Source organism: Manis javanica, chromosome 8 (assembly GCF_040802235.1).
Source record: "Manis javanica isolate MJ-LG chromosome 8, MJ_LKY, whole genome shotgun sequence".
NCBI lineage: Eukaryota > Metazoa > Chordata > Mammalia > Pholidota > Manidae > Manis > Manis javanica.
Window position 1 is genome coordinate 64021079 of NC_133163.1, and position 13786 is coordinate 64034864.

Below are 13786 nucleotides of genomic sequence, written 5' to 3' on the forward strand. Positions count from 1 at the left end.
CCTTTACAGGCAGCCAGGTTGGCCCTGGCCCAGACTGGGTTTTTGTTTTGTCAAACTAACTCCCAGGCTTCTGCCGGGAAGTGGACACTGTTGGGAGTAGTGTGAATTCATCTTTGGTTTTGGGGTGGAACTTGAGTTGCTTATCCAGGTGCATCATGGCTTGGCTTAGACCATGCCCTTCTGCAGGGCTGTACTCCACACCCTTTCATGGGAAGCACACCACCTTCTATTCCACCAAGGGTGCTGGTCAGCGTGACCCAGGCAGAGCATTTGAAGCAGTGGACCCTGTCTGTAGGAAGAGCCAGGGGCTCTAATTGGCCTGTGCCTTAGAACTGTGTCTACACTTATTTCTGAGGAACCTCTTTGAACTTGATGACCTTTACTCTTTCCCCTGTGGCCCTTTTAGGGCAAAGAGAAAATAAGGCCTGGTCCTTTAGTGACTTGAGGCTTGTCTTACAGTCAGTTAACCTGTCCCGAGTCCTGCTCTAAGTGTCACAGTTGCTTCCCAGGCTGGGACCTTGAGCTAGTGCCCACCATACACTACATGCTGTTTTCTCCCCTTGTGAGCCTGGGCTGGGGACACCCTAAGCCCTGCCCCTCCATCACACTGGTTCTTCAGAAAACCTGTGCAAGACTTAACATGCCATTGTGGCTCCTTCCAGTGGGCTGTGACAGTAAGGAAAGGTGTCTGTTTATGTAGGGATATCACTGAAGCAGAGAGTCTGAAATCCATATAATCCTGCAAGCTTGAAGGCTTTGACCTCCCCAGATGCTTTCTTCACATTTCGCACCAGGCAGCTTGGGCTCCACCAACCTGGCTGTGAAGACCTGGCAGCTGCTTGGGCTGAAAATAGCACTTGCTTTGAGTTTTAATCGCAGCATGAGAAGGTACTCACGTACACACACCCCGACATGCAAATGTGGGCTCAGAGGCTGTTTCAGGCACCGGGGCTGAGTTCACATGAGGCTGTGAGGTGAAGCTGGAAATGAGCTCTGGTAGCCGAGAAGGCGGATGAGCTGAGAGCTTGTCATGTGGGGCTGTCATTTCCTTCCTGCAAACAGCAGGTGGAAGGAGCCACCTGAGGCTCAGTGGCCAAGTGCCTTCACACTTGCAGCCTGGGACAAGCTTTTGGGGGAAGAGGAAAACGCATGCTTATTGTTTCTGTTTTAAGCAAAACCTCTAGTATTCTCCCTTTAGCTCCAAATGATCATCTTTAATGTGTTCAAATCATTACACAAAAGTAAAAGTGTGAAGGAATCTGTTACATAGGGTGGCGATGTTGACATGGAAGGCTCGGGGTCTCTCTGCCCACGGTGCCTGTGTCACCTCTCTCCCACTTCTCACTTTCCAAGGCCCCATCCCATGCTCAGCCTGGGCACAGACCGGTAGCTCTTAAAATATAGGACAACATATATTCAGATATTTGAACCATGGATAGAATGTTCCAAACAATATCTATGGTGTTTCTCTGTCTCTCCCTTCTTTCTGTTTTCTTACCTTGAGCAAATAGACTCTATTAGAAAGGTCATTGTGCAATACTCTAAGATGATTGTTGATCTATTTTCATTTTTCCCATCATGTCCCTCAGCCAGGAGGCTTAGTGGACCAATAGAAAGTGCTCAGGCCTTAGAGACAGATGGGTTTAGCTTTGAATACCAGCCATGCTATTTGCAGCTGTAGAATCTTGGATAATTTGCCTAAATCCACTGGCCTTCTGTGCACTGAGAATAATAGCTGCTTTGCAGGGCTTCTGTGAGGTTTCAATGGGACACTGTGTATAAAGCAGATATATAAAGTGATTGCATCTGTGGAGTGATCATGTAACATTTTTGAGACTCTTAATGAAAAGCAAACACCATGGAGATACAGAGAAAGGACTAACCCAGGCATAGCACACCATCAGCTCATTACGCCCAACCAGTTTGACCTTGGCACTAGCAAAATGTCTCTACAGCAGGGTGCATGTGGGAGGAGGCTGGGCTATGGGGCCTTTCATTCCACATGCCATTTAAATCTGCTGCCAGGCAGAACTGGGCCTGGAAGTGCAAACTCTGCTAGAGGCCAAAGTTGGAGTGGAAATTGCTGAAGCAATTTCTCTAACATTTATACAAAGTGTTATAAATAAAATAAATTTAACAAACTACTCAAAAGGCATGGCAAGCTCATCACCTACTCTGTCTTCAGGGAGTATCAGTCGTTTAAATATCTTCCCTCCAAGGTACAGAAAGAATCCAAAAGCATCTTGTGGCATAGAGGAGAGAGCCTAACTTGGAGCCTAGAGACCCACAGTTAAGCCTCAGCAGGTGACCTTAGGTAAGTCATTTGCTTTCTCTGCACCTTAGTTTCCTCATCTGTGACGTAAGGATGAGGGTGATAATAATATTTGTACATGCCACATATTATAATGAAAGTCAACTGAGACTGTGCATTTTAAAGTCTTCTGTGTGGTTGTCTCACTCTGCAGGAAGGTCTTGAATCCTTTCCAGTAACTTCTGTTGGATCAGCAGATTTCTGGTGGTAATTTTATATGCTTGAAAAGGTACAGACTATCTCTAGGCAGTGCTTCTATCAAAGGCTTGAAGGCTTGTCACAAAGGGCAGATGATGTAAGGCTGAGAGGGCCAAGTATTATATCAGGGATGGACTCAGGATTCCTTTGGGCCTAGATAATTGGGATTCTCTCTGCTTTTGTCCTATTTTTCCTCACAGAAGCTCAAGACTCTGTATCCTGAGGCATGATACAGAACACAGGCAACCCTCCTTTCTACTACCTTTCCCACTCTACTTCCCTTCTGAATGGGTACCTGTGCAAACAGTCAGTGCTCACTAAATGTCTATATGCTGTGTAGTTAGGCTGAGGTCAGAGCACTATGAGCAGAAGTGACAGGTATGGCTCCCACATGGAAGTGATGATGAACCAGTATCTGTAGGTGGGAATATAAATCAGGGCAGCCCCTATGGAAAACAGTATGGAGGATCATCAAAAAATTTAAAACAGAACCATCATATGATTCAGCAATGAAGGAAACATCCTACCTCAAAGGTGATGTCTGCACTCCTGTTTCACTGTAATATTATTCACAATAGTCAAGATACAGAAACAACCTAAATGCCCGTCAATGGATGAATGGATAAAGAAGAGGTGGAGTTATATATATACACACACACACACGTATATTCAGCCATAAGAAAGAAGGAAATCCTACCATTTGCATGGATGCATGGATGAAGCTAGAGGACATTATGCTGAGTGAAATAAGACAGACAGAGAAAGATAAATGCTGTATGATCTCTTTTATATTATATGTGGAATCTTAAAAAAAATCAACTCATAGAGAGGAAAATGAACATTACCAGGGGCTAGGGGCTTAGAGGAGTGGGGAGATGCTGGTCAAAGAATACAAGCCTTTGATTATAAGGTAAATTCTGGGGACCTGACGTACAGCAGGGTGACTATAGTTAGTAACACTGTATTGTAACACTTGAAAGTTGCTAAGTGAGTAGGTCTTAAGCATTCTCACCACACCACGAAAAAGGTAACTGTGAGGTGATAGATGTGTTAATTAACCTGATTGTGGTAATCATTTCACAAAATATATGTGTATCAAAGCATCATGTGGAACACTATAAATATATATATAGTTTTGTCAATTACACTTCAATAAATCTGGAGGAATAAAAAGAGCCAGTGTCTCACTTACATTGTTCTTTACTCCCAGTGCCTGTGTCCAGGAAGTCATAGCTATAAGATGGGGGCTTGACCTGCATCAGGCTTCATGTGAATGAGAAATAAACTGTGTCTAGCCGTGGAGGTGTGGGGATCTGTTCTGGGATGGAGCCGGGTGGTGCCTGTCCTCACTAACATGGTGGGTGTGCTGGCTGCTTTGCTCCGCCCCACCCACCTCCTCAGTTCTGTGGAATCTTGGGTGGGCTCTCACTGCTCAGAGTGGTGGCTCTTCTCAATTTACCAGTGACCTGCCCCTATTCACCTACAGGCTGCTGAGCTGCCCAATGGGCCTCTCAAACTGTTTTCACTTCATTATTTTAAGCGAAAAAAAAAATAAATTCTTATTTCAAGGGAATCTCCCTGTACCTCCCTAATTACCTATTTGCTTTCTGTTTGGGTGGCTTTTTCTCTTAATCCTTGTTAAGGCAGGTTGGTATTCCCCCAAATCTGCCTCTGGCCCTCTTCTCCAACCTCCCACCCTTTCCCGCACGGCCCCCACCTCCAGCCCGTGGCCTTGACACTCTCATCTAGCTCCAGCTATTTGCATAAGACTGCCTTCTGCACCCTCAACTCCAGGCCACATTTTGACCTTCTCCAGACATTTACCTGAGGCATCAGTCAACTTCTGGAGATGAAACTGCCCAGAGCTGGACTTATTATCATCCTCTCTCCTTTTCTCCTCTTATTCCTGCTGTGTCCCCTCTTTCTGCCCAGTTTCTCCCAGGCTTGACCCTGGACTTCATTTTTGATGCTTCTCTATCCCACCATTCCCATATGCAATCAGTCACTGAGTGCTATGGAGTCTCTGTCATCAGGCTCCTTCTCAATACATTCACTGTGAATCTAGATTGGACTAGAAAGACATACGCTGGATTGCTGACCATGCTTAGTTCTGAGGAAGCTTAAGGGGGGTGATGATGGGGACTTTCATACTTTAAAGTGTATTATTGTTACTTTTTACATATTTTCTAGAACAATGGCCTCATGTATTAACTACATAATATACAAACAAAACAGGTGGGCTCCTTGGAAGGTAGTGAAGCTTTTACAACTGGAAGTGTTTGCACAAAAGTTGGGTGACTTAGCATTAGGGATGTTGTAGGAAGGATTCTGGATCAATTAGGATTAGATTCAGATGCGACTGATGGACACCCACAATAATATAGGCTTGAGCAATATGGAAAGTTATTTCTCTCTGGACTAAAGTGACCTGATGGTAGGTAGTGCAGGGTTTGTGAGAGTCCTCAAGAAGCCTCAGAGATTTATCTTGCCACTCTGTTCAACACTCGGCTCCCACCTCAAGGTCCAATAAAGCTGTTCAAGCATCAGTCATCACATTTGCATTCCAGTTAGCAGGAAGAGACAAATTAGAGCAGGCCCTTTGTCTCTAAGGATGTTTCTTGGAAGTTGTTTGTTTCTGCTTATAGCCTATTGGCCAGAACCTGGTCACACAGGAACACTGAGCTTCACAGGGCGCTGGGATAGGCTTTATTCCATGTGGCTATGTACTCAGCTACAAACTGGGACTTCTATTACCAAAGAAAAAGAGTAGAATGAATACTGGGGGAATACGGTGGGGCAATTGGCATTCTCTGTTGACATTTTTAATGCAAATATTTTAAAATTAATAGTAGCTGCTATTTGAGTTATCCCCATATACTAAGCACTGAGCTAAGTCCTTCACGTGTGCTATTCTATTTATTGCCCCCACACCTATGAAGTAGGGCCAATGCTTTTACTATTACACTGAAACTTAGTGAGGTTAAGTAACATGGCCAAGGTTTAGAAAGTGGCAGACTGAGGAACAGAACTCAATGCTGGTTGACCTCAGAGCTCTTAACCTGAATATTGTGTAGCCATATACTCTGTGTTGGTTCTTGTTCTTAACTGCAAGCAACAGAAGTTGGCTCTGATGGAGTTAAGCAAGAAAGGAGCTTATTAGAATACTGAGTAATTCACAGAATGAACACCAAGCTCAAAGCAAAGAGGTAGGAAAAATGCCATAGTTCCTCTTAGAACTAGTGGTTTTGATGGGAGCTGTTTGCTTTCACCGGAGAAGGTGCCTGTGCCCTCCTTCCTGCACCACCAGCTCCCAGTCTCAAGCCCAGGTGGCGTTTCTGATTGGTGCAGCCAGATCTCAGGCCTGCTGGGAAAGCCACTGTCTAGCATAGCCATACCCTGTGATGGGAAGCTGTCCTCATTCCCACCAAAACTCAGAAGGTGGGAATTCTCTAGACTTGGAAAGAGATTTAAGTGCTGACATAATGCCACCTCACCACTCTATTTCCTCATTTCCCTCATTTTAGGTTCAAGAATTTGAACAAGATGAATTTTAACTGGATTGTTTTCAAAAGTTTAAAAATGTTTGGCTCTCCCTTTGGCCCTTTTTTCTCCTTGGGAATTCCTTTGAAAGCAGTGGTGTAGTAATTCCTGGCATCTGTAACAGGGTGTGTGATAGACAGAATAATGGCCACTCCAAAGATGTCCATATCCTAATTCCCAGAACCTGAGAATATGTTATCTGACATGGACAGGGGGTCTTTGTAGATGTGATTAAATTAAGGATCCTGAGATGGGAGAGCAACCTGGATTATTCAGGTGGGCCCAATGTAATTACCAGGATCCTTATAGGGGAAACAGGGAGGCAGGAAAGTGAGAGTCAGAGAGACTCTCTAATGACTGAAAGCAGAATTTGGAGTGAGGCTATTGCTGGCTGGGGGGCCATGAGTAATGGCATGTGGGTGCCTCCAAAGCTGGATGAAGCAAGGGAATGGATTCTCCCCTAAGCCTCCAGAAGGAATGAAGCCCTGCTGACCCCTTTCTTCTAGCCCAGCAAAACCCATTTGGACTTCTGACCTACCGAATTATAAAATACTAACTCTGTGTTGTTTTTAGGCTACTAAATTTGTAGTAATTTGTTATAGTAGCAATAGGAAACTAATTCAGGATGCAATTAAAATACCTACAAGGATTCAAAAAAACATATGCACCCCTATATTTATTGCTGCATTATTTACAATAGCCAAGATATGGAAGCAACCAAAGTGTCCACAGATGAATGGATAAAGCAGTGGTACATACACACAATGGAATATTATTCAGCCATAAAAAAAGAAATCCTGCCTTTTGTGACAACAACATGGATGGACCTAGAGAGTATTATGCTAGGTGAAATAAGCCAGGCAGAGAGAGACAAATATCATATGATTTCACTTATTTGTGAATTATAAAAACAAAACAAAACAAAATGAACAAAAAGAGCAGTAGACTCATAGACACTGAGAGGTGACTAATGTTAGCATGGGGGAAGGGTTGGAGTGGATGGGTGGGAAGAGTGGGGGGGATAAAAGGGTACAGAAATCTCAATCATAATATGTGTCACAGGGATGGAAGTGCAGCGTGGAGAATATAGTCAATTATTCTGTAACATCTTTATTGAGGATTTAATAATGTAGGTAGCTGTTGAATCACTGTTGAATCACTGTGTTGTATACTTGCAACCAATATAACATTGTGTACCAATGATATACTTCAATAAATGCGGAGACCAGCTCGGCAATCCAGTTGAACCTGAGAGAGGTGGATGGGAGATGCAAGAAAAACACAGAGATAGCAAGAAAGACACAGAAACCAAAATTGGGGTCAGGAGGTCCACTGGCCACTGATGGCAGACAAGTGACACAGTTTTATTTCAATGCATGGTTTATATACACAGGCTCACTTCCGTGAGCTGCCCAGAATGATCTCACTTCCAGTGATCTCACTTCTGGATCCAGTGTTCTCACTTCTGGTGTTCTCATTTCAGGCCCTCCACACATAAAAAAAATGCCTACAAGTCCAGAATGTATCATAAATGAGTAAAGTCGGCTGTGGGTGAAATAATTTTTATGAAACATGTAGCCCTTTCAGTCTATCTTTTGTTTTTCCAGTTTTGATAGAGACAAGAGTGCAAAAATTTAATTTTCCTCCTAATTTTATCTTTAAGATAAACAATAGTGGAAGCATGGTGATAAATGGTAACTTAAGGTAACTTTATGGCAGGTAGGGATTAGAGTGGTAAGAACGATGGTGAACTGAAAAGTGAATAAGCTACAGACTATGAATAGGCTGCAGCCAATTGTTACCTTGTAGAATTTGAATTTGATGTTTCCACTGTTTCTAATTTAATTCTTATATAATGTTTCTGGTTGCCTTACAAATGAACTATTCAAACAAGATATATATTCAGGGAGCGGCTTGTTATCCTCAGCTGTAGAGCAGTCTCATTTCTCATCTGATCTTGTCATCACCTCAGATATGTTTTCCAGCCTGTGTATATTCTTTTCCTTTGGTCTTGAAATCTTTCTGTGCAATGGAGTGACAGACATTCTGTTCTTGCTTCCACCCTTGTTCCACTCCACCTAGATGCACAAGACTGCATCATGAGGCAGACTGGGTTTTATCTGCTCTCTCTCTCCCTAAAGCACTTTTCAAAGCATAAGAAGGAAGTCTTTGGAAAGTCAGGTTTTCAAAAGCGATGCGCTGCCTAAAATGTTCTCCACACTTCTTACACTCTTTCTCTGCTGGGGCGGTATTCAAGGAGCTCTGCAGTACCTAGTCAACCAGTGGACAGATACTTACTGAGCATCTAGGAGGATTAAGGCTATGCTGGGAGCTGGGAGGACTACAAAAGGTAGAAGAGAGCAGCTCTTCGTGAGCCCGCCCCTCATATTGAGGGGACAATGTGGCTTAAGGAGCAGCTGCCTAACCTAATACTTCTCAAGGACTTGAGATGCAATGTGAATCTCTATGCTAGCAAGATATCTGCTCAGACAGCTGAGCAATCTGGTATTTACATCCCTTCTGCATTCTTCTGGTTTGTGTTTTCCTTACAGAACTGGTAAACACTGCATGCAGGACTCTGGGGGCCTGGATTGAACTCCAAATGTGCAAAATCACCACTTGCACCTGTGCATTGGCACCAAACTGACAGGTGAGCCCAGCTCTCTATGGTCACAGGGAGTGACAAGGGGAGCATGATGCTTTCCTGGTGCCTTAGCCCCCCAGTGACAGTGAGAGGACTCCATGCTGGTAAAACTGTGCTGAGTGGAACAGCGTTGGACAGTGTCTGCACTTTGAGTCCAACTTATTCTGCCCAATTCCCATGGTGCCTAGATCAATCCTACACACGTACTGGACCTGAGGTTAATGTTAGATGAAAATATCAATTGACATTCCAATGAAAATATATTGAGTGCTTACTCTGTGTCAGGTACTACACCAGGTTCTTAATGTTGATGATCTCATTTTATCCTCTCATTGTGTAAGGTTGTTATTATTATTAACAATAGTTATTATTATTATTCCCCATTTTACAAACAAGAAAAATAAGGCTCAAAGGCACACTTCTGCTTGGTGGTAGAGCAAGATTTGAACCCAGGAATCCATTCATCTTGTACATGCCACCTGGGTGAAAACTCTAATTAAAGCCTATGGCATTAGATTTCAAGGAGTCCTAATGTGATTTTTGAAAACACATGTGTCTTAATTTGTTCAATCAACATGCTTCTGAAAAATTGAATAGGAAATGAATATAAATGTCCTAAGGGCATGGGATATGTCTTTGTAACATCTCCAGTGTTTAGCACTGTGCCTTGTACATGGAGGACCTGAAACAAACATTTGTTAAATGAATGGCTGGATGGATGAAACAACTGTAGAAGTTCATTTGAATTTTAAATGTACTCAGTAAGACCAGTGTTTGAAGGGACCTGCAGTGTCACCAAACAGAATGTGTGGATTGATCTGGTTTATTTAAAGTTACCTATAAGTGGACATTGATACGTAGAAATATGAGTGGAAGGATGTTTCAAAAATAGACTTTGCTTTCTTCTCACGCTTTTCTGTATTGTTGAGTTTTTAAGCAGTGAGGATCCGTGTGTCTTAGCCTGGGTCCCACTTGAAGCAGAGTCTCATGGAAAGGACTTGGAGTAGTTGATCTTGGGCACAATCCCAGGGTGAGGAGTGAGGATACGGAGATGGGCAGAGTGAAAGCCCATGCCTTGGTGTGTCAAGGCTGTGGAGATGGGTAATGGGAGCTCCTGGCCATGGGGACTGGCCTGAAGGCTAGGAGACTGGAGCAGTAATCCACTGGCCCCAGTCCTCATTGGCACAAGGAACCCCACCTTCCAGGCATCACTTTCAGGGTTCCAGCTGAAAGTGGGCCCTGGAAGCATCAGAAAAGGCTCTGAGTCTGTTGGCAGAAAGAGGCACAGCCCACACTTGAGGTGGGGCTTTGACTATACCAGGTGAGTCTGAACTTCTGAAACGGCCCACCACAGCTGTGGCTAAAATTAAAGGTGGGGACACGAACTAGGAAACATCTACAATGGTATGATTTTTCAAAAACCAACAAAACAATTTTTAAAATGACAAAAGAAATTTTTGTGAAGCACAGAATGCTTCTCTGATTTGACTTTGCAAATCTGGACGCTACAGATGAAGTTTTCAGTGAGATCCTGATGTGCATGGTGTTGGAAGTCAGGTTCCCAGGAAGCAGAATGAAAGGCAGAGAATCTGTGCAGAAAATGTCTTGGGAGCACTCTGGAATCCATACCTGCAGGGAAGCAGGACTGGGCTTAGGGAAAAGCCAGGCTGTGGTATAGCCACAAGGCTTTAGAAAATTCCACTGAGGGCTCTGAACCTGGGATGGCCCTGGAGTTTACTGGCTGGGGTGAGAGGGCTGGGCTTTTACACACAAGCATCCTCTAATCACTGGATGCCAGACACCCAGGCAGGGGACACAGCCTTGAGTGGCACAGCTGAAGGCAATTTCGGGAAAGGGCTTAGAGCTGAGGCCTGCCAATCAGGGTAATAGGGATCTGGGCAGCACAATATAGGGCCCACTGCATGTGATTTTTACTGAACCTGTCTGTGAACATCTGGGCCAATCAGTCAACTGAACAATTCAAACCCAGGAAAAAGAGCAAAATTTAACTCAGTATCAACTCTCCCTCATGGTGGCAGGCCAAACTGAAAAGATAAGAGAAAGAGGCCAAAGTTATTTTCTTATATGTTGAGTGAAGACTTTAGACTAGATCAGGAATTATAACCTGGAGACTGATAGGTCAACTCTGTCTGCTTAGTCTGTCTTATTATGTGAGTAGTTTTTCAAATCCAGATTTCTAGCTTCTCTTGAAAATTTGGAAGATCTGGTCCATTAGGCTCACATTGTTTCATGGCAAGTACCAGCTAGAGTGGGGTAGCAGGTGCCCCCTTTAATCTTGGTCTGCTTCCATCATTTATGTTACTGCCTGAGCTCTGTAACCACTTGAGTTTATGGACTCTGATCTACAAGTTTCCACCTAGCTCTGATGAACTGTGACCCCATGTGAACAGCTTTACATCCTGCTGAAATGGGCTTTTGACTTTCTAATAACACACTGGCAGCTAGAAACTGTTGACTGCCTTGTCAAAGATGCAACTTTTCCTGGATATTCTCTCTCTGGGCAAGTTAGACCGTTTCTTTGAAGGCTGGTTTTCCGGCTTTGAAAATGAAGAGTTCAGGGACCCTGATCTTGACTAAGAGCAGTAAGCAAAATGGTTCTGGTGGTTGTGGGAGGGGCTATGTGGGATTTTCTAGCCACTAAAATACTATCAAAGCCTCTGTGATTCCTACATGTGCCTCAATCTCAGAATTATTTGGTTTTATAAGAATATATATTCTCAGGTCTTCTATTTTTATTTTAACATTTATGCTTATTTTTATTGTAGTTATTTTACTTTTAATCAGTTTCTTTAATGATCTTTGTGTACAACCAGATGTAGGAGCCATATTGGATCCTCCAAGTTGCTCCTTGTTTTAGCATTCGGCCTGTATTCTGGGCTTCTGAGCATCCACTGTGTAGGGACCCTGTTTTACTCATCTTTTCATCCACCCCCATCTTTTAGTGCTACCCCTGAGCACAGTGCTGTGGGAGTCCTATGCCCTCGATGAATGTTGAACAAATGAATGATTGAATGAACGAATGAACACTTCCAAGTAGCTTTCACCTTTAGGAGGTAACGAGCACAAACCTCCAAAATCATATGTTGAAGATCATTTGATTTAGAGAATTTATTTTATAATACGGTGTCAAATAAGACAGAAAAGGGAAGAGTCCTAGCTTTATCTTGGGAGGTTTTTGCCTTGGGGATGTTAAGAAACAAATGATTCCTTCTATAAAGAACTTATGCTTTCCATCAAAAGATAGATTATTCACCCACCCAACAGTGCATGTGAGTTATTTGTACAATATTTTAAAAACAACAAATTGACTCAATAGAAAAGGAAACTTTCTAAATTATGCTTAAATTTTGCCTTGAAATATAAACCTTGAAAGAGTAAGACCAGGAACTTCATTCATAGGAGATAGATGCAATGGTACAAATTTAATTTATTATGTTATGGTTTATTTATCTGGTGCTCTGCTTCCTAAGAGTTCAAAAGGCCTGTGTCTGCAGTGGCAAGTCTCCCAGGTAATTTGGATTTTGAAGGAGGAAAACCCAGAAAACTTTGGTTCAAATCTTGGAGCTTGTTTGGCTGTTTACACAGCCTGCCTTTCCTAGAGGCCCTTTGCCTTCTCTAATTTTGGGGATTCAGAAAGGCTGCAGAGGGGTGAGATGGAGAATGTGATTGGCCTGAGCTTGACTGCTGTGGACCAACAGGCCTGAATCAGCAGCCTTGGACAAGTTTGGCACTCTGTCTAGAATGCTGGGGATTAGGAATGGTTTTTTTCTCAAGTGCTTAGGAGTCTCTGTTAGATGAATGTTATATAAGTTTTTTGGCACTGCTAATGATTTCTATCTTGAACTCAATTAGAATAAGTTGATAAAGTCAGTGCTATGCATCACTGGCACCTGCACTTTGTTTTTCATTTTCTTCTTCTTAAAAAACAAACAAGTGATAACATTGTAATGCAATAAACTATTCAAATTAATGTTGTACAGACAAAGAAGGTAATGGTGCTGAAAGTAAACCATGTGGGGTTGGCTGTGGCACCATGCAGTAACTTGAGATGTTCACTGTTAGCTGAAATTTGAAAGGCATGGTATGAAAGATGAGTGGGAATGTCAATGTTTAACAATCCATACTTCACAAAGGATACAGTCACTGAAGTGGACTACAGACTGGGGCATATAAATCTCAGCATTGGCCCAGTTGTGGTCTGTGAAGTCTGGAATGAAGGCTACTCATGACATGGCCATTCTGTGGGTCGATCATGGCTGCACCTGACACAGCCCACAGATTTCTGTAGGTGTTACAGCTGTTATGATGACCGCAGCTATTACTATGCTTGCCATTACTATCACCACACTCCTTGCTATATCGGCTGCCCAGGCCACCTCTTCAGGGGATCTTGAGAAAGCCTCATTGTTTGCCATCGCCATAAAATCCAGAACAGTGACCAGGCTGGACAAAGCCATGATCAGAATTTGATTTAATACTTGTGAGGCTGATGGCCCTGTCTGATGAGGATCTTGAAAGAAGGCAGGATTCTATCCAGTTCCAAGCTCTGTAGAAATAGGGAAAACTTTTATGAATCTTAAGAACCAAAGAAAGGTATGAAGGGGTAATACCAGAGTGGCTGCCCCAGACTGCCTGAGAAATGGGGCGGCAGTTTCCTTCAGTCTCAGGCTTTCAGTGGTGAGACCTGTCCATTGTGAGGGCAGTGATATAGTAACACTTAAAAGGGCTCAGAGTGTCCCATTAGGCTTGTGGACAAGAAGCCAGGGGTTGTCCTGCCTAGGGAGCTCTCTGGCCATTAAGAAACCTTACCTTAGGAAGAGGCTTGAAGATGGCAGTGTGATAAGTGAGACAGAAACCTCCGAAAACCACATATAATATGAAAATACAGCAAATACAATGAATCCTGAAAGAGCAACCAGAGAGAAGACTGCAACAGACTGCCTACATCTGGGGAAAAGAGAAGACCTCATGGAAAAGGGTAAAATAGTAAAGACTTGATCCAGCAGGACCCAAGCCCTCCCTCCCACCCCAGCTCACCAGCCAGAGGGAAGAGAAATGGAGCGGGGTGGGAG

At 43.3% G+C, this 13786-nt stretch overlaps 1 long non-coding RNA gene across 3 annotated transcripts in view; it reads left to right on the top strand.

Annotated features, from left to right (window-relative positions):
• LOC118968527 (uncharacterized) overlaps window positions 1–13786 on the top strand; it is a 250437-nt gene that overhangs the window by 223416 nt on the left and 13235 nt on the right. Inside the window, exon 5 of one of the 3 annotated variants that reach the window (XR_012120564.1) lies at window positions 8602–8699. The exons of the other annotated variants lie outside the window; for them this stretch is intronic. This is a non-coding gene — a long non-coding RNA (uncharacterized lncRNA). The remainder of the gene's footprint in view (window positions 1–8601; window positions 8700–13786) is intronic. 3 annotated transcript variants of the gene reach the window in all.